We start from the raw sequence: 14688 nt of genomic DNA on the forward strand, positions 1-14688 counted from the left end.
AGTGAGGAAATCGTCATTAGTGAGAAAATGCAGGGCAATGTTTTTTTAAAAGGATATAATCCTGGACAGACACAGGAGTCAGAGCCACAGACAGGCAGTAAAGCAACTCTTTCAAGGCATGTGTGTACCCACCAAAACATACTGTATCTTTAATAACAATAAACCGTGGTTCACAGCAAAAATCAAGCAGCTTCGTCAAGCCAAAGAGGAGGCCTTCAGGAGTGGGGACAGGATCCTGTAGGCCAGAAACACACTGACTATTCAGAATCAGGTTTTATTGGCCAAGTAAGTTTGCACAAACAAGGAATTTGACTTGGTAAAGTGGCTCTCAGTGTGCTTACACAGAATATACATCACAATACAAACAGTGCAACGGTCTAAGAAGTCTAAAAAAGTATATACAAGAGGAATGCATACAGGAGCTGTGCATTTTCACACAACAATAGTGCAAAGAAGTGGAGAGTCCAAGAAGTGCAGGGATAAATATTTGACGTATGAGTATGAAGGATGAAATAAATAAATATGATTGCCGGAGTATTCCCCTAAGGAGATCAGAGTAGCAAAGAGAAGCTACTCTGAAAAGCTGAAAATCAGGTTTTCAGCTAACGACCCTGCGTCAGTGTGGAGAGGCCTGCAGGACATTACCAACTATAAGAAAACCTCCCCCCACACCATGGAGAACCCTCAACTGGCTGGTGATCTGAATGTGTTTTACTGCAGGTTTGATCACCCCACATTCACACCCCTCACCCGCTCCAACTGGACTTCACACAATCATCTGCACCCCCTGTTATCACCTCCCCCCTCCCCCTGACTCCCCACGGGCACTAACGGGCTGTGAAGAGGATGTGTGCCAGCTCTTTCAGAGACAGAAGACAAGGAAGGCATCAGTCCCAAACGGTGTGTCACCCTCCTGTCTGAAAGCCTGCGCTGATCAGCTGGCCCCATCTTCACACGGATCTTCAACAGATCTCTGGAACTGTGTGAAGTCCTCTCCTGCTTCAAACGCTCCGCCATCATCCCAGTCCCTAAGAAACACTCCATCACTGGACTGAATGACTACAGGCCCGTCGCCCTGACGTCTGTGGTCATGAAATCCTTTGAAAGGCTGGTGTTGACCCATCTGAAGGGCATCACAGGCCCCCTGCTGGAACCTCTGCAGTTTGCCTACCGGGCAAACAGGTCAGTGGATGATGCAGTCAACATGGGGCTGCACTACATCCTGCAACACCTCGACTCCCCAGGGACCTATGCAAGGATGCTGTTTGTGGACTTCAGCTCGGCATTCAACACCATCATCCCAGAAGTCCTCCTTACCAAACTCACCCAGCTCACTGTGCTCGCCTGTCAGTGGATCACAAACTTCCTGATAGACAGGAAGCAGCAGGTGAGGCTGGGTGAAATAACATCCAGCACCCGGTCAGTCAGAACTGGTGCACCTCAGAAATGCGTGCTCTCCCCACAGCTCTTCTCCCTCTACACAAATGACTGCACCTCAGGAGACCCATCTGTTAAACTCCTAAAATTTGCAGACGACACATCAGTCATCGGCCTTATCCGTGATGATGATGAGTCTGCATATAGGCTGGAAGTTGAACAGCTGGCCCTGTGGTGCGGTCACAACAATCTAGAGCTGAACACGCTTAAAACCGTGGAGATGACAGTGGACTTCAGGAGGAACCCCCCAGCTGCGCCAGCTTAGGAAGTACAACCTGCCTCAGGAGCTGCTGATCCTGTTCTACACTGCAGTCATCGAGTCTGTTCTGTGCACTTCAATAACTGTCTGGTTTGGATCGGCCACCAAACTGGATAAGAATAGACTCCAACGGACAGTCAGGTCTGCAGGAAAGATCATCGGTGCCAACCTGCCCACCATCCAAGACCTGTACACCTCCAGAGTCAGGAAACGGGCAGGAAAAATCACTGCAGGACACAACCTATTCAAACTCCTCCCCTCTGGTAGGCGCTACAGATCTCTGTTCGCCAAAACCTCTAGACACAAAAACAGTTTCTTCCCCCTCGCCGTCTCACTACTGAGCTAACCCACTGTGGCACTGTGCAATAACCCTGGATTAATATAATAACCACTGTACAATTACTCCCGCAATCATATTAATTTATTTCACCCTTACTGTATAACCGTCATACTCATACCGTCTAATATTTATCCCTGCACTTCTTGGACTCTCCACTTCTTTGCACTATTGTTGTGTTACAATTCACAGCTCCTGTATATAGGCATTCCTCCTTGTATATACCTTTTTACACTCCTTAGACCGTTTCACTGTTTGTATTGTTTTTGTGTTGTGATGTATATTCTGTGTAAGCACAGTGAGACCCACTTTACCAAGTCAAATTCCTTGTGTGCAAACTTACTTGGCCAATAAAACCTGATTCTGATTTCTAAGTGCCCCTTTCAAAGACCTGGATACCATTTGAGTTACCTTTACAACATCATTACAACACAACCACAGCTATCCCTACACAGTCATCTGATTGAATACAGCTGTTTATTACCCTCCAACTGGTGGACAGCAGAGCAACACAGGGGATTGCAGAAATTTGTAAGGAAAAGTCAACATGAAAATGAGATAGTGTGAGATCAGACATTTCTATGATTTACGATGTGACCACAGTGACCGTGGTTACATGCATTCGAATAACTGCTTAGTCGGACTGAAATCGAATTATCCGTTTCATGTAAACACCTTTGTTCGACTATGTGCGGTCCGACTACGATCCGATTAACACCCCTGGATAACTTGATCCGATCCGGTTGATAATTCGACTATCGCGGCATGTAACGGTGAATTGGATTAGGAACTGGACTTTGCGTCTTTGCGCATGCTTGAGATCCCGCCGCCCTCCTCCCTCCCTCCCTGCCAGGTCATGACCCGGAAGACGAAAGAGAGATAAGTTGTCTCAACTGTTCATACTAATGACACGTTGTTTATGAAAATCCTGCAGACTGTCTCACAAGCTTATTCTTGTTGATTATAAACAAACATAACAGAGAAGGTCCGAAGATATGAGCACCTTTACAACCCCTCCTTAAACACGTATAAGGATGTTCCACATTTTATTTGCTTAAAACACACAGCAGTACTGTCAAATCAGCTGTCACTCGGCTATTACCTGACCAAGGTTCCATGGCAATGTTCTGAAAGCCCATTATTCCGACAGCCCGCTGTTCCGAAATTGTGAGCACAGCAACGTGAACCACTATAGCCCACATGCACATCCCAATGAATCACACAATCATAAACATATAAATGCCTTTATTTCACAAGCATTAACTTTAATTCAGAATATTATTATACACACATGGCATTTGCATTGCGATGATACAAAAATATTTTTATAATTGCCAACGCATGCATGCTTTGTCAGTGCTTGACAAGATCTGCGTAATGTCCTGAGACAATCTGCCGGTGATTTCCTTCGCATGAGTGGTAGCCTACCCCATATTCAAAACCAGAGTAGGCTAAGTTAACAAATATTGCCTAGGAAAAGTTATATGCGTGATAGCCCGGTGAGCGTCTCCGCTCTGCTGTGCAAACGAAATGCTGTGTGTGTTTTGTGCCACTTCAAATATTTCAAAATGTTGCCAGGGGGACTATTTTTCGGAATATTGAGATTTCGGAATATCGGGCTTTCGGAACACTGGGCCGTCCCCCCTGACCAATACCTGTCAAACTCGGTGATAGTATTCACAACTAATTTGTCCTTCATTCTATCAAATATGATGAAATTTGGTATTGTACCCTTGAGGCAAGCGTGAGTTTAGTTTTGTTCGGTTATCTGGCACTGAAAAAAACACGAATAAGTACGGTCAAATCAGAAAGCAAATCAGCTTTCACTCGGCTATTACCTGACCAATACCTGTCAAACTCGGTGATAGTATTCACAACTAATTTGTCCTTCATTCTATCAAATATGATGAAATTTGGTATTTCACCTGTGAGGCAAGCGTGAGTTGAGTATTGTTCGGTTATTTGGCGCTGCCCTCTAAAGACAGAGACGTGACAGGTGGAGCGCGATATTTTCTCGTTGCATAACCTTCCTTTATAGACAACAACGATCATACACTCCCATTGCACTCAAACAACCACACTCAAACGAGGAGATATTGTATCAATTAGCCTATTATGTAGTGTATTAATTGCACAGAGTTCCAGTGGCGCATGCAGCCGTACACACTGTGCGTACCTTCTGCTATGCGAGAAGAAAAAAAAATATATCATGAACGCATATTTATTACAATGGGGAAACTATAAAATCGGAGTACAGACAACTAATGCCCAGCGTTGACGATGCAGATACAGAGCTGGAAACAGCTAAATGAGTTACAGCCAAAACGCAGTGAGCTTTATCAAGCCCTGGAAAGTTCGGCAAATTTCTACCCAAACATTCATTGCGTCCTGAAGGTCTTGTTGACAATGCCCGTTTCCACAGCGTCTGCTGAGCGGTCATTCAGTACAATGAGGCGTCTTAAGACATATCTATGAAGTACGATGACTGACAAAAGACTGACTGGACTTGCTCTCATGAATATTCACACAGATTTGGAAATCGACAGCGAAGAAGTACTAAAACAATTTGATGCAACTGGCAGAAGGGCAATGCGTTTTGACTGTAACCCATTATTTGCGCGCGTGTGTGTGTGTGTGAATGTGCGTGCGTTTCTCTCGCCTTTTATCTTTCACCTTTGAATAATGTAACTTATAAACACGTCGGCCCAGCAGAAACAAACAAACAAACAAACAACGCGATTGACAACCCAAGAGGCAACACGCATTTCTGGACCGATGAACAGACGCGATTCATGCTTAATCAACTGTTGTTGTTGTTGGCATAGACATATATACCTATGTACCTATACCTACCTACCTATATGTCTATGGTTGTTGGTAGTGGTGAAGAGGTCAAGCGGAAATGGCTGTATCACCACTAGTTGTAATGAAAACAGCGCCACCTATCGTATCGGATATGACATGCTTTCGGCCAATGATTCGATTTATTCACTGCCATGTATATTGGGATAATAGCAGTTGCCCCAAAAGATAGCATAGTCCGACTAAAGCAAGATTCGAATTATACCATCATGTAACTGAGTGATTCACTTATCTGTCAGATTCATGCTCAGTAAGATTTATCATTGTGCTGTCTATATACCGACTTGACAAGTTAGGTGGTATGGTAGATGATTTGTGAAAGTCACCAAACTGTGGCAACTGAAGAAAGTGTCTGGGTACTGGGTTGGACAGTTGGGTCCAGTGTCTGTGCTGTGGGTTCAAGGGTCCCATGTTCACATCTGGTATGGGACTGTGCTTCTCACAGTGCAGGTTGCACCTACAATTACTTATAGCAGAGGTCTTCAACCGGGGGTCCGCGACCCCCAGGGGGTCCGCGGAGGTACTGCAGGGGGTCCGCCAAATGATTTCATCTGAAGCATTTTTTCCCTCTTCCAAAAATGTACAACGTCCTAAAGACTACATAAACATAAACAGAACGTAAAAATTGCTTTCTATTACTTAAAAATAATACACAGGCTACCCATGAGTCTTCAGGCGATCATTTGATCATAATGGCAACATATGCACTTTTAGCTACATTTAGCTATCTGGTGCCAAAAGACGTTACCTGCCATAACCATACAATTTGAAATAATTGATCGTTTGTAATTTCTCGGAACAAAAGCTCCTCGTCAGACACCACTGATGGCGGTTAAGATGATCTACCTTCAGAGGATGCCAACATGAACAGCCAAAAGCGCAAACGGGAGTAGACAGGTAAATATTCAGAGAATTATCTGAAGTTTGCCTTCACCTACAAAGATACCGATGGTGAAGAATTAGCAGTGTGCGTGGTTTGCTCTTCCGTGCTATCAAACGAAACTATGAAACCATCAAAGCTGCAACGACACTCAAAGACAACCCATGCTCACTTGAAAGAAAAAAACATTTAATATTTCCCGTTTAAAATCTTTTGAGGGCCAGCAGACCTTGATGAGACAATCAGCCAAAGTGTGCGAGCTAGCTTTAAAAGCTTCTTATCAAGTTGCATTACGTGTCGCTCAGACCAAACAGCCATACATAATTGCGGAACGTTTAATATTGCCAACAGCTAGTGATATGTGCAAAACAATTTTGGGAAGGATGAGTACGTAAAAAAACTGAAAAGCATCCCAATGCCCGCCCTATTGAATTGAATTGGCAGCTGATGTGAGGGCACTATAAGTCGCAAAACTCCCGAAGGCAGATTATTTTGCAATACAATTTAATCCACGATGTGTCAAACGAAGCTCAGCTTTTAGCTTTTTTGTGATTTGTCGACCAAAATGAGATGCAGGAGGAATTTCGATTCTTTAAGCAGCTGCCTGGAGGTAAAAAAAAGTTCAGAGATTTTCAAAGTGATCGACAATTTTTTCCATGAACATGATATACCCTGGCCAAAATGTGTCGCGATGTGCACAGACGGTGCAAGAGCCATGTATGACGCACTGCATGCTTCATAGGGAGAATGTCGTTGCCAAAGACATGAATCATGAATTCTCAAACGTCAGATCTCTCACTAGGTATGAAATATTTCATCCATACTTAAGCTTCTCAAGCTACTCAATTCTTTGTCCCTCCCTAATTGAATATGGAGTGACGACTAACTGTAAGGGAGAACAAATGTCAAAAATAAACAGAATAAATTGAAACTAGTTGTGTGTCACAGATGATTTGTAATTCTGTTCAAACATGTGTAGGGGAGTGTTTGTGTGTGACTGACAGTTCCAAATAAATTATATGAATATCAGGCCCAAATTTGGGGCGGCGGGGGTGGGGGTCCCTGCTCAGCGTCTCTCTCAGCCAAGGGGTCCTTGGGCTGAAAAAGGTTGAAGACCCCTGACTTATAGTACTTTCCTTTTTTTGCACACTCATCACCAGCATCAATCATTATTGACTAAATATTGATCAGACAATATTTGGTTGTTATTCAACACAACTGACTTGACATGACTTTGGTACTTGCATGACAAAAGGTCACAGTGTGAAATAAAGTCATTGAAATTGAGGACTGAAAGCATGTAGGCTAGAAAATAAACACTAGGCCACCCGGCAGTAACTTAAATTCTGGAATCCTGGAATCTCATTGGCTGTTGATTTCCTGCTTGTTTTTTTTATTTCCTGCATTCTGGTAATGTCCTGTGTTCTGATTGACTGTTGGTTTGCTGGATTCTGGTTGGCTGACTGCTTTCTGACTGGAATTCTGGGCAAAACACTTAATTGTGCCACTCTGTCTTTTGTCACTTTGTCTATGGTCTCTGCAGTGATGAACCTAATGCTATGCTTCTGTTCAAAAGTCTAGATTCCACTTCAAAGGCACACACATGTCTACTGCTGTTACTGTTAAGTCTTATTGCACCGTGCTGACAAAAATATGGTAATTTTCTTTTTTTATTTCACTTTCTTCTCTTTGGGGGAGTGTAGCTTTAGATTTGGGTTTCATGATTTCTTTCCAGATAACAGGTTTAAAATTATAATTAGTATTTTCCAGGGTAAACTGAAGTCATTAATGCAGGAGGGCTGGGTGAAGACATTGTAGTATCATTAACATATGTCACATGTGCTTTGTTATTATAATACTATAGCCTAATTATCTCATATTACAATGAAAACCCCTGTGATTCTGGTTAGATTGAGTCTGGAAAGCAATGGGAGGGCAGCAGTAGTGAATTTCATGCCCTCAATTCATTGGTCTGATTGAAAATCCCCTTCCATACTGAGATGGAGTGGATTTGCAGAGCAGTCAAAGGATGAGACATATACTGTATGTCCAGAAGGTTGCCGCTACTGTATATGTCTTGTCAAGAGTCAGGTTCTAACTGCATGGAATCATCCTTCAACTGCATGCACGTCTCAGAACTCATAGAGGTGAGGCTGTTTGCTTTCATTTGGATGGGCTGCATTGGTGTGATATTGACAGCTACAGATTGAGGTCAATTTCACTGGGTTAACTAACTGTCGTAACAAAGGTTCAGAAGTGAGAAATGCATTGATTAAGATCTAGAAATGACAGACCTGAAAAAAAGCATTTTGTTAGGTATTTATGCTTTGTCATATTTTGTTTTGTTTTGACAGTACTCTGAATTTCTTCTTGATGAATAGTGACGTTTTAGTGAATAAATTAAATTGGTATGAGTATTATTAGTAAAATGACTGTGATGTTGAAATTGCATCATCTTAAATAAATATCCCTTTCGTGCATAAAGCTGCTATAGAACTACTAATCTTGTTAGAGATACTTTAGGTAATTTCTTTCAATACAGACCCTAGTTTATTTGTCATCATGTCATATTTTATTGATTTTGTCTTGAAATTTCGAAGAGTATTTCGATTTGATACAAATACTAAGAAATAAATGATGAGTTGTTATATATAACCCCATGCTCAGTGTGTTCTGGAAATACACAACTGTCAGTGATGTCTAAAAGATTCTCAATCCGTTATTTCATGGACAATTCAAATGTTATGGCTTTTACAAATCTTTCACAGCTAGTTTACTTCATGCAGCATCTTGACTATTTCAGGGATGTGGTTTGCTTGGATTGGCAGTACTAGCACCATCTCCTTGAGACAAGGCTATCACAACAGCTCTCCTATAGGCCTAGCCGTGTGCACTGATCTGAAATTAGTAACACTGCTGTCTCCAAACGCTCCATCTCATAGACACTGTTCACCAAATGCAATGTCAACCAACTTGACATACAGTATGTATACAACTTCTCATAGAGATTTTGAGAAGCTTGTTTTTAGCATGTGGCTGAGCTAATTGTCCCTTTGGCATAAGGAAAGGATGCGCAGAGTTTGAAGGAAACCGTATTTATATGTCCTATGTAGGCTACATGTAAGGTTCAGTTTGAGATAATATGTGACCATGGCCAAAGTGACACAAATGTGATAGGGTCACTTAATACTGCCCCATCCTTTGTTCATTCAAGTTGTTCTGTTCTTCTTTAAATACAGTTATATTTGGATATAAGAATAGATAAGAGAAGTCACTCTTCAACGTGAGTGAATACATGCAACAAATGTTATATTTGCCCCTTTCATAATTCCTTTTTTTTAGTTTCTGGGTCAACTCTCAAAAATTCAGATTTGAGGAAGTAATTTTGAGCCTGTAACTTCAAAGTTGTTTGTAAGAGAAATTAGAGGATTTTGTAGAGTTATTATCTTTATGGTATTTTCTTTTATGCCATGATTCAAATACTAATCCAAAGTACCCTTGTGTATAACTCCATGGTAGTGCTGTCTTATAAATTGAAAATTTTAAAATCTGTCACTTATTTCAAACATTCTTGATAAGAATCTTTTTCCATTTCATTTTAACAGTGTTCAGTACTGATGATGGGAGATATGAAGATGGTGGACCATTATGGGTAAGTTGCATACCAATCTGTAACAAAATGATCATTAATGATCATTTGAAATGATTCCCAGTGTATAGTATGCCTATTTATTCTCTTAAAAGGGCAAGCAAATTACCCTTTGGACCCCCTGCTAAATAAGCGATTTGTAATTTGCGATTTGCAAACTTGAAAGAAATAGGTTATTTATACAGATGCAGGGTGGAGGAGGGGCAGGGATTGGTTCCAGCAGCTCTGTTCCCTATTGGTTTGGGAGAACTGCAAATCTATAGAGAGATACAATTTTGCTGAACCATCATGAGATGCCATTAAAAACCTTCTTTGCTTTACAGCTACTTGTGGCAGTTGAGAATTTGTTCTGTTTGGCCAAGTTTCTCCGTCGGTGTTATCTCTCTGCACTAAAAACTCAGCAGTGTGTTAGTAATAGGTGAATAATTCATGAGGACCACACTTCAACATGTTCATGTTCTTTATGTGGAATATTTGTATTTATATTGGCATCTACAGATTGAAGTTTTGGAAAAGTTAAGTTTTTAAAGTTTTGGAAAATGGTCTATAGCAGTTTTGGTTCTAAAAATTGCCATAGTCCATTTCATTATGCTAAAAATTATTTGCTCATGATTGAATTTCTGCATTTTTGCATGTTTAATGCTGCTGTTGCTATATGTTGCTTTTGCTTTATGTAATAAACATATTTAGGGCTCTTGGTAACAGTTGTCCTCTGTAATTTTGTCTTGGTATCTATGTGGTCTAGTCAATATTCCACCTCTGCTATGGATGCAAATACAGTTTTTGAAACTTGAACTCACTTTTGTACTTTTCTCTGAGAAGTCTGTGTCTTAGAAAATGTCTATGTATATTTACTATATATATATTTGAGACTGGCAACTAGACGCACTGTTTGTAGACTTGGCTGACATACCAATGGTCTCTCTTCTTGAACTTGACAGTCACTGTGAGCTCTGACCTCTGTGATCCAGTGGCCCTGGGCTCTTTCACATGCGTACTCTCAGTACTGACAGTGTGGCATGGGTTTGAAGCATCCTTGGCATCAGATGCAACCCTGACAGTCTGAGCCATCCAGTTCTGCCGTAAAGTTTCCCTTAAGACCCTGCATTGAGATATCTTTTCTATTTGGTTGCTAAAACAGAAACTGACTGTATGTCGACACACTCATTGTCTTGGACATTGCATTTTGGTATTTTAGTGAACAAAATCAAAATAGAAAATGGCATGGATCAGCATGTTATTTCATCTTACGTTGCTTATTAAGTAAGTAATAGGGCTGATGTGTGTGTTATGAGGGCAAATCCATATCTTACCATTTGGCCTGTTCATGTTGTACTCATTGTAAAGAACTGATGTCCACTCAATAAGTATAGGTGCAAAGTTCTCTATTGAACAAACGTGAAGGTAACACACAGGCAGGTAAATCCAACGTATCACTTTAGCATCAACATAAGACTAACGTATATCTCGCGTGATCTCATTACCGGTGACGTCACTCATAAGGTCACATATACAGTGGGGAAAATAAGTATTTGAACCCCTGCCGATTTAGCAAGTTTGCCCACTTGCAAAGAAATGTGTGATCTATTATTGTAATGGTAGGTGTATTTTAACAGTGAGAAATAGAATATCAACAAACAAATCCAGAAAACTGCATTTTATAACATTTATGACTATTTGTATTTGATGCAGAAAATAAGTATTTGAACCCCCGAGCAAACAGCAAGAATTCTGGCTCCCAATGACCAGTTATGTGCCCAAGAAGCACACAGATTAGTCCTCATTAGGCCTAGCAAGGTACACCTGATCTCAACTGGTGACGTGTATAAAAGAAACCTGTCCAAAGAATCATACTTCACACCTTCAACCTCACCACCATGGGCAAGACCAAAGAGTTGACCAAGGACGTCAGAGATAAGATTGTAGACCTGCACAAGGCTGGAATGGGTTACAAAACCATCAGCAAGCAGCTTGGTGAGAAGCAGACAACTATTGGTGCGATTATTCGTAAATGGAAGCAACACCAAACAACTGTCCATCGCTCTAGGTCTGGGGCTCCATGCAAGATATCCCCTCGTGCGGTATCGGTGATCATCCGAAAGGTGCAGAATAACCCCAGAACTACACAGGGGGAGCTTGTGAATGATCTCAAGGCAGCTGGGACCACAGTCACCAAGAAAACCATTGGCAACACACTACGCCGTAATGGTTTGAAGTAAGCAGAACTCGCAAGGTCCCCCTGCTCAAGGAAGCACATGTACAGGGCCGTCTGAAGTTTGCCAATGAACACTTGAATGATTCTAAGGAGGATTGGGAGACAGGATGTGGTCAGATGAGACCAAAATCAAACGCAACCTTAAGGATTTGGAGAGGATCTGCAAAGAGGAGTGAACCAAAATCCCTCCTGAGATGTGTGTAAACCCGGTGACCAACTACAAGAAAAGTCTGACGTCTGTACTTGCCAACAAGGGTTATTCCACCAAGTAATAAGTCATGTTTTGCTAGGGGTTCAAATACTTATTTTCTGCATCAAATGCAAATAAAGTCATAAATGTTATAAAATGCAGTTTTCTGGATTTTTTTGTTGATATTCTGTTTCTCACTGTTAAAATACACCTACTATTACAATTATAGATCACACATTTCTTTGCAAGTGGCCAAACTTGGGAATTCGGCAGGGGTTCAAATACTTATTTTCCCCACTGTACATGTACACATTATATGACATCTCCCCTTTTCAGCTTGTTTCTTTCTCTCAGAACAAAACAAGACAATTACATTTCCTGACTAAACATTCAGAAGATACTGCTTTCATTAAATCAGCAACACACTGATATTACTTAGCTTATCAAACACTAACTTATCAAAATCAAAATCTGAGCATTTTATCAATTAGATCATTAGAACATAAGCTCATTTCACAGCTTCAGTAAACTTTTCAATTCACAGAATCAACAATCTTATTTTTTTTCTCTTTCTTTTCTTTCCCCTCCCCACAGTCCATAGCTCAATTACTGAACGAAATAGCAACATACACTTTTTTTTTTCTTCTCTTTTTCACAAATTCAGTCTTTCCCCAGGTTTACTCTGTCTGCCAGACCGGGTATGAAACAGTCCATTCTGTGGGTCTGGTGGTTTGACACTGGCTGTTGGTGGGGTAGTGTCAGTCGTAACTGGAGGGTCGGGCTGCTGTCCAGCAGCTCCCTGCTGTAGTCCATCTGGAGCTAAAGGGTGTGCAGCTCCAGCTGTTTCAGGAACATGTTGCAAGTGACGGCGGTTGCGTCGCAGTGTTGCACCCTGGGGTGTTTCAATGACAAAGGAGCGAGGTGTGATGCCTTCTCCAGTGACAATGGCGGGTGTTTTCCAGGACTTCTGATGGTACAATTTCATGAGGACCGGATCACCTGGTTTTAGTGATGGTAGGGGTCTGGCTCCATGGCGCTGATTAAAGTAGAATGCTTGTTTCTGTTTTTCCATTGCATCTTTATTCCTGACTAATTCCAGATCAGGCCATCGAGGCTGAAGATTGGCTTCCAGAGTCGGAAGAGTTGTTTTGATCTTCCGGCCCATAAGCAGTTCTGCTGGGCTCACGCCTGTGGTGGCGCAAGGCGTTGACCAATAGCACATAAGGGCGAGCAGAGGATCCTGCTGTAGGATTCTCTTTGCGGTTTGTACTCCTCTCTCAGCATGTCCGTTCCCTTGGGGGTTGTGTGGACTAGAGGCGATGTGCATAAAGTCAAACTGTCTTGCAAACTCTTGAAACTCTTGGCAGGAGAACTGAGGCCCATTGTCTGAAACGACCTCATCTGGACAACCAAATCTTCCAAACACTCCTTTCACTTTTAAAATCACCTGTGAAGCAGTGGTTGTTGGCAGGTGAAGTATCTCAAGGAACCGGGAGAAGTAGTCTGAGACAACAAGGTAGGTGTGTTTGTTATGGTCACACAGGTCAATGGCAAGTCTCTTCCAGGGTCTATCAGGTAAAGGGGTTGAGATTAGGGGCTCCTTTCGCTGTGCGGGTTTCATCTCACGGCATACCTGACAAGACTGGACTTTGTTTTTAATTTCAGATGAGACGCCGGGCCACCACACGGACGCATGGGCCCGCTCTCGGCACTTTGTCAGACCTTGATGTCCGTCATGTATTCGATCCAGGATGTCTGGTCTCATGACATCAGGAATCACCATGCGGTTTCCTCTAATGATGATCCCGTTGTGTTCAGACAGTTAATTTCTGATGGGAAAGTACTCTTTAATCACTGCTGGAACATTGCCTATATACTCAGGCCAACCTGATCTGACGTACTGCAACACTAACTGCAGATTGTAGTCAGCTGCTGTAGCGGTCTTTATGGCCATCATTTTATGTGGAGTAGCTGGCATATTATCAACAATGGCTGCTATGTAACACGCTACATCTGAGTGAGTGTCAGCCTCTCTTTCTACGTACTGTAGCGGACTTCGTGAGAGTGTATCTGCCACTGTCAATGTCTTTCCAGGTGCGTATTCAGCTGTTGGTTTAAACCTCATCAGTCTCATGAGTAACCTTTGGCATCGTATTGGCACATTGTCAAGGTCCTTTTTGTTCATAAGTGGCACCAAAGGTTTGTGGTCTGTGACCAACTTAAAGTTTTCAAGGCCACAGAGGTACTTCTCGAATCTCTCACACGCCCACACACTAGCCAAACATTCTTTCTCGATTTGGGCATATCTGGTCTTGGCCTCCGACAGACGACGCTAGCAGAATGCCACTGGTTTCCAGTCCTTGTCCTACAGCTGCAGCAGTACCCAGCCAATGCCATAGCTGCTGGCATCAGCTGATACAGCAGTTGGTCGGTTCACATCGTAGAATTTCAGGACTGGAGAGGTGGACAGTATGTCTTTCAGGCGCTGGAATGCCTCCTGTTGAGAATGGTCCCACGTCCAAACTGACTTGGATCTTAACAGTTCATATAGTGGCTGGCCCACTGTTGACAGGTTTGGGATGTATTTCTCTAAGTAGTTAAACATACCCAGGACACGCCTTAGGTCATTCACATTCTGTGGTGGAGGGAGCTCACGGATTGCTTTGACTTTATCAGGGTCCGGCCTCACACCTGATTTGTCAATTACCTGGCCCAGGAAGTGAAGCTGGTTTTGTCTGAATTTAAATTTTTCTTTGTTCAGCTTCAGTCCAGCCGACTCAATCCTCTCCAACACCTTGCTGAGACGCTGGTCGTGCTGCTCAGAAGTGTCCCCATACACTAGCACATCATCCATAAAGA

This window comes from Clupea harengus, chromosome 6, assembly GCF_900700415.2.
Source record: "Clupea harengus chromosome 6, Ch_v2.0.2, whole genome shotgun sequence".
Taxonomy (NCBI): Eukaryota; Metazoa; Chordata; class Actinopteri; order Clupeiformes; family Clupeidae; genus Clupea; species Clupea harengus.